At 37.6% G+C, this 5,714-nt stretch overlaps 1 long non-coding RNA gene across 1 annotated transcript; it reads left to right on the plus strand.

Annotated features, from left to right (window-relative positions):
• The first annotated feature begins 3,709 nt into the window (after positions 1 to 3,709).
• LOC113326660 lies at positions 3,710 to 5,444 on the plus strand. Its single transcript, XR_003348457.1, has 4 exons — positions 3,710 to 3,973; positions 4,503 to 4,554; positions 4,757 to 4,823; positions 5,023 to 5,444. It is a non-coding gene; the product is annotated as an uncharacterized LOC113326660 (long non-coding RNA).
• Positions 5,445 to 5,714: the final 270 nt, after the last annotated feature.

A 5,714-nucleotide genomic window follows, 5' to 3' on the forward strand; every position in this document is an offset into this window, starting at 1 on the left:
GTTCTCAGGGTTTATGATAACTCGATCCCAATTGAACAATATCATTTTACTCACCAAATTTTTTCAGTCATGTTCAAAGACTTATATCTAGAACACTTGGATGATGGCATCATTGATAAGTTATGTCAAGATATTGGAAGGAAGATTAAGAAAGATGGTAATAAGGGTCATACAATCAGAGGTAGAGTGGTCACTACAAACATAGAGGTTGATCTTAGTCAGCCTCTTAAAAGAGGAAACTGGCTCTTCAATTCTGCTAAAGAAAAAGTCTGGTGCTGATATCACTTTGAAAAACAACCCAGGAAAATTTGTCCGGAGTGTTTTATGATCGATCATAATGCTGAGGTGTGTGATGAGCGCGCGTGGAATATTTTTCATCTTTGGTATGACGGAAGCTGCTTTTGAAGAGTACTATGCCAAGCATGCACATATGGTTGAAGCAATGCAAAACATCACGTCTGACAATAAAGGAGGTAATGGTTCGGATAATTTGGTTAAGGGTCTTGATGGGTCGGGCGTGGAAGAACCCGATTCCAGGAAATATAAAAGAAGCGGAGATTCGGGTTTAGAGGATAATTACATTATGCTCGAGATGAACTCACAAATCCCTAACCCTAGCTTTCAATACCCTTCAACTGTGATTATCAATATTAGATGCAATCAATCAGAGTTCGAGAATTCTGGTTATGGAGGTTCTTTGAACATGGTTGATGTGGAGAATGGAGATAGAGAATCAAATCCCTTGCTGCACCAGATCCCTGCTATTGGAATGAATGGAAGCGCAACAAATCAGGATTTTTCATTATCCTTTCTCTTTTTTAAACCCTATTTCAAATCAGATTGCTTGTTTCCATTTGATTACCATCTTATCTTCTGCTTTTATTTTGATTATATTCGTTTCTCTAGGTTTGGTTTATTATTAGGGGAAAATCACCATTGGTCTGTTAACTTCCTCATCCACATAACTAGTGATTTCTTTTCTCCCAGTATTATAATTTGACTGCTGCTACTCACTTTATCCCTCCGTAGACCCATATAAGAATAGTTAAATTTGTCCATGTTGCTTGTGATTACAATTATTGCTTTCCTCTATTTGTTACAACAATTGATTCGAATTTGTTGCCTGGTTTTCAAAATACTAGTTCTAGTTGTAATTTTAAGCTTTATATAATTTGTTCTCATCTTATAAAAATGAGAATTTTTTTCGTGGAACGTTCAAGGCTTCGACAATCATACAACTAGGAATTCACTATGGAATTTGATCAGGAGTCAAAATCCTGACATGATTTTTCTATGTGAAACTAAGAATGATTCTTCTAAGATGAACCAATATTTTAGGAGATTCAATTTTCCATTTTTCCTTCTAATGGGATGTCTGGTGGTATTTCTTTATTGTGCAAATATGGGTTTCAATGTCAAATTGTTCAAAACACTGATAAAATGATTAATGCCTTGATTTCTGATGACCCAAGTAAACTTGAGTTTCTAATTACTTTTCTTTATGGTTTTGTATACCATGATGAGAAAATGGAACAATGGAAATACATTGAAGAAATTGTCTCTAGATCCAATCTTCCATGGGTAATCATCGGTGATCTCAATATCACTATGCATGCCCATGAAAGATCTACATTTTCTTCCCCTAAAACTACTGAGTATCCTGAAATTCAGACTATCATAGATTGGGCTGTCCTGTCTGATTTAGGATACTCTGATAATAAGTTTACTTGGAGTAATAGGCAGCTGGTGATGATTGTATTTATGCTAGGTTAGATAGGGCTCTAGGTAATGGTTACTGTCTCAGTCTATATGGATCTTCAAAAGTACACCACGTTGATACTATAGGCAGTGACCATATACCCATTATCTTGGAGACTAACCCCATGTCTCACCAAGGTAGTAAGCCTTATAGATATTTCAAATGTTGGAGTAGTGACCCATATGTTAGAGAGGTTATTTCTAATGCCTACTCTAAGGAGGTCAGGGTTTCTTCCTCATTTCAACTCACCAACAAACTAAGGTTTGTAAAACATGATCTTAAACTCTGGAATAATCAGCATTTTGGTAATATAGAAAATAAAGTTAGAGATCTTAACATCTAACTCAATGATCTTACTAATATTCCTCACTCCCCTGAGAATGTGGATTTGATTAAACAAGTTGATTTTGACCTAGATCATTGGCAAAAAGTTCAAGAAGACTTTTATGCTCAAATATCTGGACAAGAGTTCTTTATATTCTTTGATAGAAATACTGGTTATTATCATAATTATGCCAATAGGAGAAAACACTTTAATCACATAAGTGATCTCAAGTTGGATAATGTGCAGTGGGTTAACGAGAGATCTGATCTTGACACCCTTTTGATAAACCATTTCAGATCTATTAGAACTACCGCTAATCCTTACAGGAATGTTGAACTTCTTAATTGCATTGACCCATGCATTTCTGATATTGACAATCTTAACTTGCTTAGACCTGTTACTAAGCAGGAAATTGTTGATACTATAAACCAAATGACTCCCTGGACTACCCCAGGGTCAGATGGTTTTCCACTTGGATTATATTTTATACCCACATTTATATCAGCTAGGTCTCAATATCTCACTAATAATTATATTTTAGAGTTTTTACAGGAGATACAAGCAATTCTATTCTCTTGGGGAATAAATGGCTAAAAAAGGAATTAAACCGCATTTGCGAGAACGACCCGCTTGGCTATATTTCTTCACGGCCAGGGAGTTACAAAGTTGTCTGTAGACGAGCCCGACCCACCAGCGGATAGAGAGTAAGAAGTGATACGTGGCCAGTTCTCCACCACCTCATCTTTCCCAATCAAAACAAGAAAAACAAATTTTCATTTTCTTTCTCATTCAAGCTGGTAACAACAGAGAAATGAACTCTGAGAGCTTCATACTTGAATGAAATTCGTCATCATCCAAACAGCTACAGCCAAACCGAGGTGGTATGTGACGGACCGGAAAATTCACGTCTTTGGCGCGTTGCCCCGCAGGACGTAACTATCCCGGTGCGCCATTTTGAAGCAACGATCCGGGTCTTAAATCTAGGCAAATGCACGTCCACTTGCCCTATTAAGCATGCTCTGGGAGCATGATGCAGCTGACTTAGCTTCCACACCGTTCCAAACTTACCCTTGTCCGCAAAACAGTGTAAGGCCATGAGGTCAATGCATTCTTGCATGCATCTCTGGCTCTACCTCAACGTAGGGAATTCATTACTGAATTTCCTATCTAGCTGACCAACCTTAATACTGCCGAGTCTTGTACAGGCATAAGGAATATGCCTTAGACTTAGGCATAGACCGCTCTAAGTCTTTGCCATTCCTTATGTTACCTCGCTTACCAACTCTTTGTAGATTGATAGGAAGTATGAGCATCCACTTATTGGCATGCAACTAAGCCTCATCAATCTTGGCCGCAATCATCTCTTGCATCGAGCTACCGAGCTTAGATGATATGAGGGGATAAACTGCTGGACCGGCAATGCTGCAACTCATTGCGGCTGCTTACGTACCCTTCCCTACCCTAAAAGGATCAAGCACAGACCGTAGTTCATCTTCGAAGGGATAGAAACTTAAGAAAACTCATTTGCAAGGCTGTAGCCTAGCAAAAATGATAATGGCCTGGTCCATATAGGACATTCCGTCAAAGTGCACAAAGTTTGGGCACTATCGGGTCCGCGGCATGACATAGTGATGCCTAAGCATCAATTCCCTCTTCGAAAGGCTACACAACTATAAATGATCCTTAGGCATCCATTCTTGTTTATTAGTTCTTTGTATAAATACTTGTTTGATTGATCCTCTTTTCTGCTGTAGATAAAACTGAATCACCGAAAGTTGCTAGATGGAATGTTGGAAATTTGTGGGGTTCCACCAGAAAAGTTCAGAACAATATGCTCTAGCATTGATAATCTAAACAAGCAATCGCTTGAGACGATCATAAAGGAATCGGTGAGTAATTATGTATCAGCTGTAACTAGGATGGTAGTATTCGTTTTTGAGCTTCTTAACCATTATATTAGATGCAGTTTTGTTCTGTCGCTTAGCGCCTTAACCAATAAGATTAGAGTAGAAGAACTGTCCCTGCAGTTGTGCTTTTTGGGATCCTAGTGTTTTAAACTTACATAGCATTAGAAAAAAAAAGTTGTCTGATAACAATGTTTAAGAAGGACGCACAACTTGAGAAGTTGGTGACTCGTTTAGTTGTTTTACTGGGATTTATGACATTCAGATAATATCCTCTTTTTAGCTAAATAACCAGAACGTATTCCTGTGGGACGGAAAACAAAGAACTGCATTAGATTTGACCTTCCATACCTGATTAGATCTTCTGCCCTTTTAGTTATTTGGAGATTTTATTATCTTTTTTTTCTTTATATTTTTTTGCTTATTTCTTCATATTTCTTTATATTTTTTCTTTATGTGTCTTTAAGATTTTAGTTATATGAAGCCTAATTGTATTGGGTTCTGTGATTTCCAGGGACATACGTATATCTTGAAGCCACATGTGCCTATAGTATCCGGGTGTTAAGGTGTGTTTTTGTTGACATCAATTGAGCCTTGTTTGTATAATTTTGAATTACTACATTCTTCTACTTGTTATGTAGAAATCCTGAAGTACCTTTAGTCAGATGATTTAACATATGGCAAGAGACTTCTAAAATTCGAGTAGTGACACCACTTGTCAATACATAAGATAATCCGACTGAATCTCTAATCAACTATCCGTTGCAGATTTTTGCAGTTCTGTGTCCTGGTGATGCTACTGAAAACGGAAAGCTTCTGCAGTGCCTCAGTTCAGGTAAATTTATTTCAGCCTCTTGTCGGCACTGCATTTATTCTTGTATGTCTACTTTCGTAATGTAAATACTATTTGGATCTGAAGGATATATATCAATTTTTGTCCTTGCCACTCCAGAGTCCCTCATAGCACCAGCGAGAAAATTGTTTGTCATTTGTGACGATTTTGGTTGATTCCTTACTGAAAAGTTCATTTATAGGACATTATCGCACGATTCAAGGAAAAAAGAGATGAGAAGGGATCATGGAATTGGTCTGACTTTCCTCCCAAAGTGGCAGTACAACAGAATGATACTCATCCTACTCTTGCTATTCCAGAACTGATGCGTCTGCTAATGGACGTAAAAGGACTTGGCTGGGACGAAGCATGGTGATCCTATTGAAAACGGAAAGCTTTTGAGGTTTAGGCCAAGATCCTCCGCTGCTCTGCCAGATGATGCACTGGATCCAAATGAAGATAGTGAAGGAAACAACCTCAAGATGAGGTTGATGCTTATAGCGAGGACGAGGAAAAAGAAACAAGGAGCACGAAGGTCAGTATCGAAATGATAAGGAATTAGGGGAGCATAATGAAGTAGAAGAAGATGAAGAATAAATGAAAGACTGACATTACTAGATATGGAATCTTTGCACAACATTCTAGTTAGAACTTAATCACCCGGTGGGATATGTAGTATAGCCCAAGTAGATCTTTTGTTTAAATATTACTATGTCAGATGTTTTGAATTTCTATACATCTCTATATATATAATATAATTTCTAGTTCAGTTTATATTCAATGGTCTCTTGCAACTAAATATGAACATGAAGCTGCTTGACCTGTAGCTGCTTATCCTCTTGAGCTTCAACTAAAATGCAGTCGCTGGACTTCTTATGCTTAAATTGTGCTACG

Source organism: Papaver somniferum, unplaced genomic scaffold, assembly GCF_003573695.1.
Source record: "Papaver somniferum cultivar HN1 unplaced genomic scaffold, ASM357369v1 unplaced-scaffold_10, whole genome shotgun sequence".
Classification (NCBI taxonomy): Eukaryota; Viridiplantae; Streptophyta; class Magnoliopsida; order Ranunculales; family Papaveraceae; genus Papaver; species Papaver somniferum.